The following is a 13,027-nucleotide window of genomic DNA, read 5'->3' as shown; positions in this document are numbered from 1 at the left end:
TAGAAGTAGCAAAAAAGGGATCTAGGTTTATATATTTTTTCTCAATTATCTTATTAATAGGTAAACCCACTGATTTAAATAACCATGTTTAACAGGTGATAACTGCTCATTTTTCTTTTTAGGAAAAGAAAAGACTTCAAGGACAGCTGCAGCTGATATTTTATTCATTAGTGCCTTCTTTACATTTTTCCTAAGGAATCAGTCTTCCATTAATTTTTCAACCTACTTTATTGCTCTTAGTAAAATATTTCCACAGATAAAATAATACATATAGTTATTCATAAAATTAGTAACAATAAAAGGACCCCAAAGTGCCCATCCTAGAGAATAATATATAGATGATCATCCTGTCAATTGATGATTTCATCCCTTTTGTCATTAACACCAGCCTTTCCACCCCCATGTATCTGCTATCATACATGTGTGTTTGTCATTCACTTAAACTTTAGCTTTACTGTATATACATACATTTATGTATGTATTTTATATTTAAATATACAAGATCCTACATATTTGACTTTACACTTAAAAATAACTATTTTTTTAACTGAGTGACGTTTATTTGGCTCAACGTTGTATTTGTGGCATTTATCCTTTCGAAATGGTAGTTTATTCATTTTCGCTGCTAAGAAGTCCTATTTATTTATTTTTGAGATGGTGTCTCACTCTGTAGCCCAGGATGGAGTGTAGTGACGTGATCTCCCATCACTGCAACCTCCACCTTCCAATTTCAAGCAATTCTCCTGACTCAGCCTCCTGAGTCCTTGGGATTACAGACACCTGTTACCACGCCCGGCTAATTTTGTATTTTTCATAGAGATGGGGTTCCGCTATGTCGATCAGGATGATCTTGGACTCCTGACCTCATGATCCACCTGCCTCAGCCTCCCAAAGTGCTGGGATTACAGGAGTGAGCCACCACACCCAGCTATTAAATAGTATTCTAACATGTGAATATATTATGAGATATATTCAGGTTTCTTGCAATGACTAATGAGGCTGTATCTCATTTAATATCTTTATGACCACACTTTCATGTCACCTAAGAAGGCTCGTCTGTCATTCACCCGTTGGTACCTGGAAGTAAACGCTTTCCTAAAAATAAGCACCTGAAAGAGTAAGCTGACATTTCAGGTGACTGTTTTCAAGCATAACAGAGGTTGTAAAGGCTCCTGAAGGAGCCTCCCCTTTTAGTATCTTGAAGACAGGGAAAATACAGATGAAAAAGAGAAAATATAACTTCAGGGTTTTAATTAGTTTTTGTTCTTGGAAGGGGTTCAGATTTTGTCACTGATTTTCAAATTATCTCATGTAAGGTAACTTTTGTGATAAAAGATGAATAGAAGTGGCTAGTACATTTTAGCTTTTTCAAAACTTTCATCATACAAATGTTTCAACAGTAAGGTGGTACTGTGCAATAGTATGTATAGTACCATAAAAGTGAATAAGAAATTAAAGTAACAGGGCCTATACTGAAAAAGTTAATACTACTAAAGATACAAGTAGGTTATTTCATATGATATTTAAATATATAACACCTAAGTTAATTATATAAAAAAACGATTTCGTGGTTACTTTTTTTGAGAACTTTCTGCCCTACTTTTAATTAGTTTGTAGACAGAATTTTCTATCCATAAAAAAACTGGCTAAAAGATAACACTATGAAAATATTCTAAAACAAAAATATAACTTCAAATGTATGAGTGGTTAGATTTAGTTTCTATTTTTAAAAGTAGCTATCATGTAAGCATTCCTTCTAACCAAATATTTTCCCAGTTTTTTTGGAAATTTGCCATAACTTTATTCTTCACCAAGGAAATTATTTATCATGAATTGGATAACTAAAAACCAGACTTAATGTCTACTATTTTCTAAGAATATTCATTTATAGAAAGATATATAGTTCAGCAATTATATTTATATAATTGGGATGTCTAACTTGTAAATAAGTTTTAAACATATACAGAAAACATAAATTCAAAAATCTAACAAATAATAAAATGTACTCATTAGAGCTACTTTAAAACTTATTGCTGCTTAGATTTGTCAAGTTCACATACGACAGTCCACATTTCAACTTAGAAAATAAATGACATTTAATTCAACTTCATATAATAATGAACAAGATATATAATTTGCATTGGACTTTAAAAGAATAATGTCTAACATTTAATGTTTTTCCTGGAAATGCATTATGTGGTTACAAAAATTTAATTTTCATTTTATCATAAAATAGCTTCAGTTTGCTTAGGAATATTATTTCAGTTACCCAATCCATTGCTATAATAAATTTATATAAATCTAGTTTAAGTTAATTTTTATTTAATTCCTAAAATCTTTGATTCATCTAGTCGACATTTTTTAAACACCCATTGTGCTGAGTTATGTAAATACCATTGTTAAGAAGGAAATGTAGATATAATTATCATTCTGGAAGAAACTTGATCTATTGTAATAAATACCCTAGGAATCAGGAAAAGAATTCTGATTTCATTGTTTCATTAGTATGACATTCCATAATTTATTACATATCTTAACAACTTAATTGTTTGATTGATGAAATTAGAGAGTGAAACCAAATTATCTCTATGCTTCTACATTTTCTATGTTTATAATTATGGGGGTAGAGTAAAAATACAGCATATCGAAGAAATTATGAAATGATCACAAATGTAAGAAGGTAATTAAGTTGTAGGTACTTGTATTTGTAATTATGAACAGTAGATATTAAAAGAATAAATTTTGTCCTTAAAAACAATATTTGAATCTGATACAACTGTGTCCAGTTTAAATTTTATTTTGCATTTGAACAGTTTGCCTGATTGCTGTGTATATTGTGAATTCGTGGCATGTATTGATTCAAACACAATATAAGTTTTCTTCCTGATCATGGAATAGATAGTACCAACTTCTGAGCACGTCTCTGGGGTTAAGGGGTTGGTAGGTTCTGGATGAACTCTCATGCAATATTTCACAGATTCAAGCTGAGCAAGGCTGGGTGATCTACTTGGGAGTTCACCGGTGATCCTCAGAAGATGTCTGTGATGAGTAGCCACCTGGACAAAAGGTCAGGAGAAACATCTGGGTGAAGATTGTATGAAACAAGCTTAGAAGTGATGCCTATTATTCTAAATGCATTCTGTGATAGCCTAACCCGTGTTAGCCTGACTGACTCCATCTTAGTTGTGAGCCAGACAGACCCCATCTTAGTCTCTCCCTTCCCGCCATCCTCCTGCCATGTCTCTCTTCGGTGCATAACTGGGTCACACTGATGCTGTGCTTATTCTACCATAAACCTTTGTAACCACATCCTGCTTGGCAAGCACATCTGCTATTGTGAATACTCCTCCTTGGACCCCCCTTGGTGATTGTTTGGAAATACCCTGGCCTGCAACCACTCCCCTCTAACCTGCTTATTCTGATTCTGTAAAATTCTGTTTCAGCTAGGGCTCCCCCTACCCTATCCTAATCAAGGTATAAAAAAGAATCAAGCCCCTTCCTTGGGCCAAGAAAATTTGAGCGTTAGCCATCTCTTGGTTGTCGGCAATAAAGGACTTCTGATTTGATCTCAGAGTGTGGTGCTTTCTCTATAACTCTCTTGGTTACAACACATTCCATTGACCAGATTTAACCCACATGCTCACACTGACTTGGAGAGACCTGGAATGTGATGTTCTCAGAGAATATCCATTTCAGAAATAGCTATCTCCTATGGAAAGAAGAACATGAATATTTGATGAACAGCTAGTAATCTTTGTCGTATAGCCTTGATTTGTTTAAGAAAAATCTTTTTGAGAAAGTCTGAAAGTTATTCTGCAAAACAACACTTCATAAAGTTTAGAGTGGAAATAAATTAACATTTATTTGATAATTTCCTAATAAACCCATAAGAAGATTCAGATCAGGCTCCTATCTGCAAATTCTACTGACAGAAAATGTTTGGGGAAAGAATAATAAATATTAATACAACAATAAAAACAATGCAAACAAGGCTGGGCATGGTGGCTCACACCTGTCATCCTAGCATTTGGGGAGGCTGAGGCAGATGGATTGTTTGAGCCCAGGAGTTAGAAACCAGTCTGGGCAACATGGCCCAACTCCCTCTCTACAAAAAATACAAAACATTAGTGGTGCATGGTGGCACATAGGTGTACTTGGGAGACTGAGGTGGGAGGATCATCTGAACCCAGGAGATCAAGTCTGCAATGAGTGCAGATAGTGCCACTGCACTCCAGCCTGGATGACAGAGTGAGACCCTGTCTCAAAATAATAATAATAGTCATGATACAAACAAAAAGACAATAACAACTACTTACACAGCATTTACACTTTATTAGGTCTTATAAGTAATCTAGAGATGATTTAAGTGTATCGGAGAATGAATATACGTCAGTTATAAACAAATACTATGCCATTTTACATAAGGGACTGGAGCATCCATAGATTTTGGTATCCAGTGATTTGTCCTGGAACCAATCCCCTGCAAATATTCAGGGATGACTGTAGATTGCTGAAACTTGACAGGAAGAAGACCTGCAGGTAAACCTTGACCAGGTCCCTAGCCTGTCTCTGTCAGTGGTTTTCCAAAGATAGGGCTTCAGCCACACTATATGTTTCTAGGCAAGATGTAAGGAGTGTTCCTTCCCCTCCAATTCACCCCATCCTCATTTCCTTCATCCACCATTATACATTGAAAAGTATTATTGTGAGCTCTTAAATGAAGCCCAGGGTTCTAATTTGTGATGTGCCATGACCTAACCTTTATAATTAAGCTTGATGAGGGTAAGTTTTCTCATTTGTAAAACAAGAAGATTATTCTAAATGAACTCAGTGGTTGTTGCCAGAGTTAAATTTGAGTCACAAAGGAAAACTAGAGTCAATAAGCAAAATTCTGTTCCGATGATTTTAAGCCTTATTTGGTCAGCATTCAAGACTTCAGCGATTCTCTTGCATTGGCACAGTTAGCCAATAGACATTAATTTGATTATCTTCTGAATACTCAAGCATTCACTGTAGTTTGAAAGTGAAAGACACTTCACACCCTGTAATGTTTCATACTGGTATTGATTTTTTTCTTTCTAATAAACTGGGAACTTTGCTTAAGTTTGCAAAAATCAACAATTTTATGATTCTCTGTAACCCTAATTTCCTAAATAATTGTGTCCTATTTCATTGTAAAATGTTGAGACTGTAGAAGATTTGATGATGCCTGTGAGACTGATCAGTCCTCACTAAATATTTTGCAGGGTAAGACAGAAGGGCAAACAAGCAAATTTCTAAGCAATTCTTTTTTTATAATACTCACAAATATACTTGTGTTCATGCATAAATGCACACATACACATTTCATTGTCTTTCCATAGACATTTCAGGTTGAACTCAGAAATGCAATTTTATTCTGAATAAGTTAAATTTGTATAAGTACACTAGAAAATGCCACCTACGTAGATTTACATCCAGATACATTGTTAACAGAAGTCACATTCCTTTTCCCTCCCTTGTGCACAATCCCCAATTCTTCCACTGAAAGAATCTGTAACAGTGCCAAATCATGTATCCTCATCTGATAATCAGAGTGAGCATTTTCTTAGAAATGTTTAGGTCAAACTGGAGTAAAATGGTGAACTCTGTTTTAAATAGAAGTATGCACATATATTTGGATGTGTTATGCTATTTAGATACTGTCTTATTTAAAAACCAATTTATATAATTATTGCAAATGTGTAAATATATGTGTGTGCACACTTTTTTAACATAATCATTACATAATCGCCTGGGTTATTTATTTGTTCTTTTAGGTTATAAGCCAAATTTCTCAGTTCATTTTGACCTATTTTGCCAATAGAAAAAGCTTCATTGTGAATTGACTTTGCCTGGCTTTGAATTGGCAATTATCTGTTAACTTTGCCACATCAACAGCTTTTAAGATATTGACATCCTACTGTGGTTTTGATACAGTATTAAATATAGTCACAATAAATGTAGTTAATAGAGTATATTCAAAGTTTAGGGTTTTTTTCTCTTTTTTACCAGTCAAATGTTACAAAGATTTGTAAAACAAAATATTACTATTTCTCTCAGTTTCTCTCAGTGCTATCCCCTGGAGGTGTCCAGTGCTAACAGACTGGCATAAACAGTATCATTTTGTGTCCACACATTTGTTCATACAAACAAATGCCAGTGTGCCCATACAAACACACACACACACACACACACACACACACATACACACACACACACCCCCCACTTATTTATTGCTTGGCTGTTCACTGAAGTATTAGGGCTAGATGGCAGAAAGACCATTTAGGAAAATATTCCAACAATTCTTACAAAAACGGAATGGTAATAGGATTGGAAAGTTGGAGAAAGATCAAGGAAGCAGATGGGAGATAGAATTGAAAGGAATAATGATTAAATGAGAAAGGGAGGTGGAGAGTATAAAATGTCAATGCTGTTAAATTTTTAACAAAAGTAAAAAGATGACCAAAGCCAATAAGAAAATGACCATTTAGTTTAGAATATGTTCATAGGAATGACTAGAGTAGTGATTTTAAAGCCATAGAAAATAAATTTAAGAAGCAATTTAATACTATGGGGAAACATCGAAGTCTTGTAACTGATAAAAAAGTTATGTCCAACTGATCATATGCTTGGCTCAACATAATTTGAAAAATTATTAAACATCATTTTATTTTGCCAATACAACATAAGCTCCATATAATATAATCAGATCATTAAAAGAATGAACTGCTTAAATTAAATGACAAGTTTGGGGCTTAGAACATAAAACACTTAAGTTTTTTGTTAATCAATTATGGCAAGATAATAACCTGACTTATCCAATGATTTGGTTTTGTTTTATTGAAACAAATAACTTTCTATTAATTCTACTGAAGATTTCATTTAAAATAATTGTTTTAATCCAAATATGAGTAAACCATACATATCTTCTTGCAAATGCACAAACGAATATTTTAGCTAATAAATAAGTTTTTACATTTGGGTCCATATTTATTCATTTTGGAAAACACAGCTTTTAAGTTTGGCTTAAAATACATCTGTTGTTTTTTGTTTTTTGTTTTTGTTTTTTTTGTTTTGCACTAAACCACGTAAGGTAGCTTTATCATCATAGAATATAAGAATGCAAATGGAATCCAGTTCTCAATAATTAGGGAGAAACTGTTTCTATCACATAAAGTATTTTGAGCAAATTCAAAAGAGCCACCTACTGTAGATAAACAAAGTGTTATTGAATCATAGTTTAGCAAGTGGAAGTTATTTTATACAAATTGGAAAAGGGATCTATGTAGCTGAGTGCATCCTATTCCCAGAGTAATCAAATTACATGTGGAGTAGAAATTTTATTTCCATCCCATTTGCCCCTTCAGCTAGACACTTTTGTGCAGTAAAAAAATATGTACAAGCATATATAATGGTTCTTCTAGGGAAAGAATGAATAATAAATTTAGTTTTTTAATATAATGAAAAGGAGTATGTACTCACTAGTTATGCAAATTAGAATCACTTCTATAAACTAAATGATAATCAATGTGTATATAACAACTTCTTATGCAAATTTGTATTGCTTCTATAAAATGTTGAGCCTGAGACTCTGAAAATATTATTGCATCCATGGGTAGTGTAGTGTGTCCTTTCTTAACTCCCTGTATTAATCCAGGTTCTCCAGAGAAACAGAACCCATAGAGGATTATCTATCTGTCTGTCTATCTATCTGTTTATCCATCCATCTGACCCTCCATCCATCTATCATCTATCTAATCTATCTATCTATCTATCTATCTATCTATCTATCTATCCATCCATCTATCTGTCTATCTATTATCTGTCTGTCATCTATCAATATAAAGAGAAAGAGAAGGATAGAGGAAAGAGTTTTATTTTAAGCAATTGACTCACATGATTGTGGGGGGAGTCAAGTCTGAAATGAGAGCAGGGAAGAGATATGGTTGCAGTGTCAGTGTGAAGACAGTCTGGAAACAGAGCTCCATTTTTCTAAAGGGATCTCAGTTTTTTTTCTCTTAAGGCCTTTTATTGATAAGATGAAGTTCACCTACATTTATGGAGAATAATCTACTTTACTCCATGTCTATTGATTCAAATAATTAATCACCACCACCATACTCCCCGACCTCCATGAAATTTATGTTTTTAGCCAATTTTCTCTAGAGATGTAGCCATTGTTCTGAAAAATCTCAGTCCATATTAAGTGTACTACTTCCTCCCCTCCCCTCTCTTTCCAAAAGTCCTAATATTACAAGTTTAAATACATTTGATGAGAGTATAAATTTTTTTTCAGAAACACTTCATGAATAACTAGGCATCATAATGCTTTGAATATATAATTGGAGGACATATCATTCTGTGTCTAAATCCATTTTAGAAGCACAGTTTTCAAATTTAAGTCAGTGCCTACTTTAAAAAAATACACATGTATTTTGTCCTTCTCTAAACCAATAATGCCATTAATCATAATTTACTTTTCTCTTGAAAATTTTTTTATAAGTGGGCTATAGTTTTACTTTTAGACAAACATAATTTATCAGTCTTATCTTGAAACTGAAAAATATCTAGTTGACATAAAAATTAGTTCACAGATTTCATTTCCTTGTTAAATAAAATTTAATACCACCTTTTATTTTTTTTAAAAAATATCCTTGGAAAAATAAATCCTGGCATGACAGAGCAAATCCAAAACACAAGTGTGTGCTCATTCTACTTGATTCAATGGAAAACTCTCAAAATTTCCCTGTGTCTTCCTGACTCTAGCATGTTTATACCTTGATCCTATAGCCACAGATTGCCTGAGGGATTTTGAAATTGCTTATGTTAATGGAAGATCTATTGCAAGAATTGCCCCAGTTATTCAAACTTCCTTAAATACTTGTCCTTTGCAATATGACTTTTCAGCTCTTGACTCTGGGCTGTCCTCATCACTTGCTTTTGTCAATAGGATGGTACTAAATGTGACCAAAGCAGAAACTCGGCAAAGTGCTTCCAAATTTTGAATTTTGCCCCCTATTGCTCCTGAAATTCAACCACTGACTAAAAAGCAGTTTTCCAGATGTTAAGAGTCTCACGGCTTTTCACAACCATCACCCAAGGCGACAGCCAAACATATTAGAGTGGCCATTCTAGCTGGCTAGCCAAGCTATTAGCCAACCCTGTCAGCTGATCACTTACCAAGTCCAGAAAAGATCAGTCAAACTTGACCATGCAAGCAGATTTGCCCAATTGATAAATGAACTCATAAAAAATGCTAAATTCTTATTGTTTTAATCACTGGGATTTGGGATAGTTTGTTATTTAATAATAGCTAACATTTTACCTGGACTTTGCTATAGTCTCAGACAAACATATAAACTTATTCAACTAGCTTCCAGCATGAATCATGGTAAGTAATAATTATTTCTAAAGATTCCTCTGCAAATCAGAAGTACTGATTTAAATTACAAAGAACATCATATTGACAATACATTTCCCCAATTAACCTCCAATCTTACCACTCACATGCAAAATACGTAACAGATTCAAACACTCATCTCCAGGGTAAGACAGAATTTAGCCATTTTGCTTGTAGCTGGTACTACAGGCACACACCACTGTGCCTGGCTCATACTGTTTTAATTAGGGTAGCTTTGTCTATGTTTGACATCAGGAATTGTGAATCCTTTGTTTTTTTTTTTTTCTGCAAAAAGTGCCATTGGGATTTTGGTAATAATTGCATTGGAACCGTAGATTGCTTGGGGAGTGTAGATATTTTGAAAATATCAAGTATTCCATATATGAGTATGGAATGTCTTTCCATTCATTTATGTCTTTAATTTCATTTTGCAATATTTTGCAGTTTTCAGTATACAAGTCTTTTGCCTGCTTGGTTAAGTTTATTCCTAAATGTTTTATTATTTTTATGCTATTAGAAACAGTATTATTTTAATAATTTTTTGGATTATTCATTGTTCATATATTTAAAAACTAATTTGGAGGTGTTTATTTTGTATCTATAACTTTACTTAATTTGTTTATTGATTCTAATAGATTTATTTGTGGAATCTTATGGTTTTTACTTGTAAGATCATATCATCTACAAACAGATATAATTTTACTTCTGTCTTCTAATTGGATTTATTTTATTTCTTTATCCTAATTGCTCTAAGACTTCCAGTATTACGTCAAATAAAAGTGGTAAGAGTAGGCATCCTTGTCTTGTTCTTAATCTTAGAGGAAAGCTCTCAGTTTTTTACCATTAAGTATAATGCTACCTGTGGGCTTTTCATATAAAACATTTGTTATATTGAGGTAATTTCCTTCAATTTCTAATGAGATAAGTGTCTGTAACATAAAATTATGTTTAATTTTGTCAAATGCTTTTTGTGCATGATTTGTGATAATCATGTAATCTTTGACCTTCATTCTATTAATGTGTTTTATGCACTGATTGATTTTCACATGTTGAAGCATCTTTTCATTCCAAGAATATATCAATATTCCATTTGTTTATGGTTGTATAATTTTTTAATGTACTTTCGAATTTGATTTGCTAGTATCCCGTTCAGAATTTTTGCATCAATATTCACCAGGGGATATTGGTCTGTAGTTTTGTTTTGTTCTTTTTTCTTTTCTTTTTTTTTTTTTTTTTTTTTTGTAGTATCTTTGTCTGGCTTTGGGTAATGCTGGCCTCATATAATGAAAAAATGTTCTCTTTTCTTCAATTTTTGAAAGACTTTGAAAATTATTATGTTAATCTCTCTTTAAATGATTGATAGACTTTGCCAGTGAAGCCATCTACCTCTGGCATTTTTATTGTCAGAAAGTTTTTGATTATTGATTCAATCTCCTTACTATTTACAGGAGTATCTAGATTTGTTTCTTCATGATTCAATTATGGCAGGTTGTACATATTGAGGAATTTATCTGTTTCTTCTGGTTGTCTAATTTGTTGGCCTATTATTGTTTATGATAGTCTCTTAATTCATTTTATTTCTGTGGCATTGTGATGTCTCCTCTTTCACTTCTAGTTTTTGTTATTTGATATTTGAGTCTTCTCTCTTTTAGTTTTTAATTAGTCTAAAGATTTTTCATATTTGTTGTTCTTTTCAAAAAACCACTTTTGGTTTTGTTGATTTTTTTTTCTTGTTTTTGACTCTAAATCTTGTTTGCTTCTGCTCCATAATACCTATTATCCTTCACATATTTTGCAGCCTGTGAAGCCACTGTAGATTTAGCCTTATGGGGGTTATGACCTCCGATACATATGGCGTTGATTATGTACAAAGTCTGAATTTACTCCAATGCTAAAAATTATTAGCCCAACAGTTATACTCTTCCCAATAACGTGATGCTCTAAGGATTCTATAATCTGAATTAATACAGCCTCCCACAGTTCACTCATCAGTCTCATCAGCCTGCTATTCTTCAACCAATTTAATGATAATTTATCCAATTTCTCATTAACTTTCTTTTCTGATTTGCTGTCATCACCCCTTCTAATTCTGGTTACTGAATTCTAATACTGGTTACTGCCCCTTAAATTTTATCTAGCCAATATCATCTATCCAAAGAATTGTTAGAAATAATTTTTTGGTGCCACCAAAAGAAATAGCACTTGAACATTAATTTTCTCAGGAAAGCAATTTACTTCTATAGAAGGGCGTGTCTTGCAGATGGAGCAATGGCAAGAGCACACCTGAACAAGGGAAAGGGTTCTTATCCCTGAGGCAGGTAGCTCCTACTGCTGTGTCATTCCCCTATTGGCTAGGGTTGGATCACACAGTCTAAGCTAATTCTGATTGGCTATTTTAAAGACAGCATGAGTATGAGCCAGAGTGGTGGGGTGAGCAGTTTTGGCAGGAAAGACAATTATCGAACTGGTGACTAAAGGTGACTCAGGACAGAGCAGGAGACCAGGGGTGGCTCAGGACAAAACAGGTGACTAGGATGAGTCAGGACTCTAAACGTGGGTTAGGATGGAGACGCACAGGGTATGTGAGGTTTCAGGGAGAGGAATAGGTGCAGGTAACCAGGGGAACAGATGTGAACTACTGATTAGAGCTGGCAAGAAGGTTGTTTACTGAAATTAGGGGCAAAGAGATGAAGAGAACGAGGATGTTATACTTTAAAACGAAGAACAAAGAACACGGAAACTGAACATACTGGCATACTGATGCTTTGAAGAGAAACTTGAAACTCACTGTATTTAACAGAATCAGCTTTAATCTTAATATTAGTTTTTCTACAGATATTTTTAATTATAACATTCACAGCCACAAGACTAATCATATTTTAGATTCTCATTGAAACCATGCTAGTCCCCATCCTAATTATTATAACTCGTTGAGGTAATCCAGCAAAATGCCTTAACACACACTCATGTTTCTTATGTTATCCTTAAATTCCGCATAGCACTTATCTATACTCAAAATGCCTCAGGCTCACTAAGCATATTAACAACAACATATACTTCCCAAGAATTGGCAACCCCCTGATCCAACAACCTTTTATGACTAGCATGCATTGTGGCACTTTTGGTAAAAATGCCTCTCTAGGTACTCTACCTGTGACTCCCTAAACCCCAAATAGAAGCCCCTTTGCTGGCTCAACAGCACTTGCAGCAGTACTCCTAAAATTAGGCAGCTACAGAATGATATGGCTTACTCTAATCCTTAATCCTGTGACAGAATACATAGCCTACCCTTTCTTCATACTATCTCTATGAGGAATAATGACAGGTTCCATTTGTCCATGCCAAACCAATCTAAAATCACTCATTGCTTGCTCCTCCATAAGCCTCATGGCACTTGTTAGGGTAGCTATTCTCATTTAAACCCCCTGAAGTTTTATAGGAGCAATGGCCTTTCTACAGGGGTGGGTATTGAGAAGTACACAATTTTCATGTAGGAAGGGACTAAGAGGAACGTATTCATGCTTTTTGTCTGGCTCAGTGAATCTGCATTTTTACATAAGCCAACAAAGATAAATGGGACAAGGGAGTAATCAGATATGCATTTGT

This window comes from Saimiri boliviensis, chromosome 4, assembly GCF_048565385.1.
Source record: "Saimiri boliviensis isolate mSaiBol1 chromosome 4, mSaiBol1.pri, whole genome shotgun sequence".
Lineage (NCBI taxonomy): Eukaryota > Metazoa > Chordata > Mammalia > Primates > Cebidae > Saimiri > Saimiri boliviensis.
The sequence above is the reverse complement of the archived record's forward strand: the minus strand, read 5'-3'. Positions refer to the sequence as shown.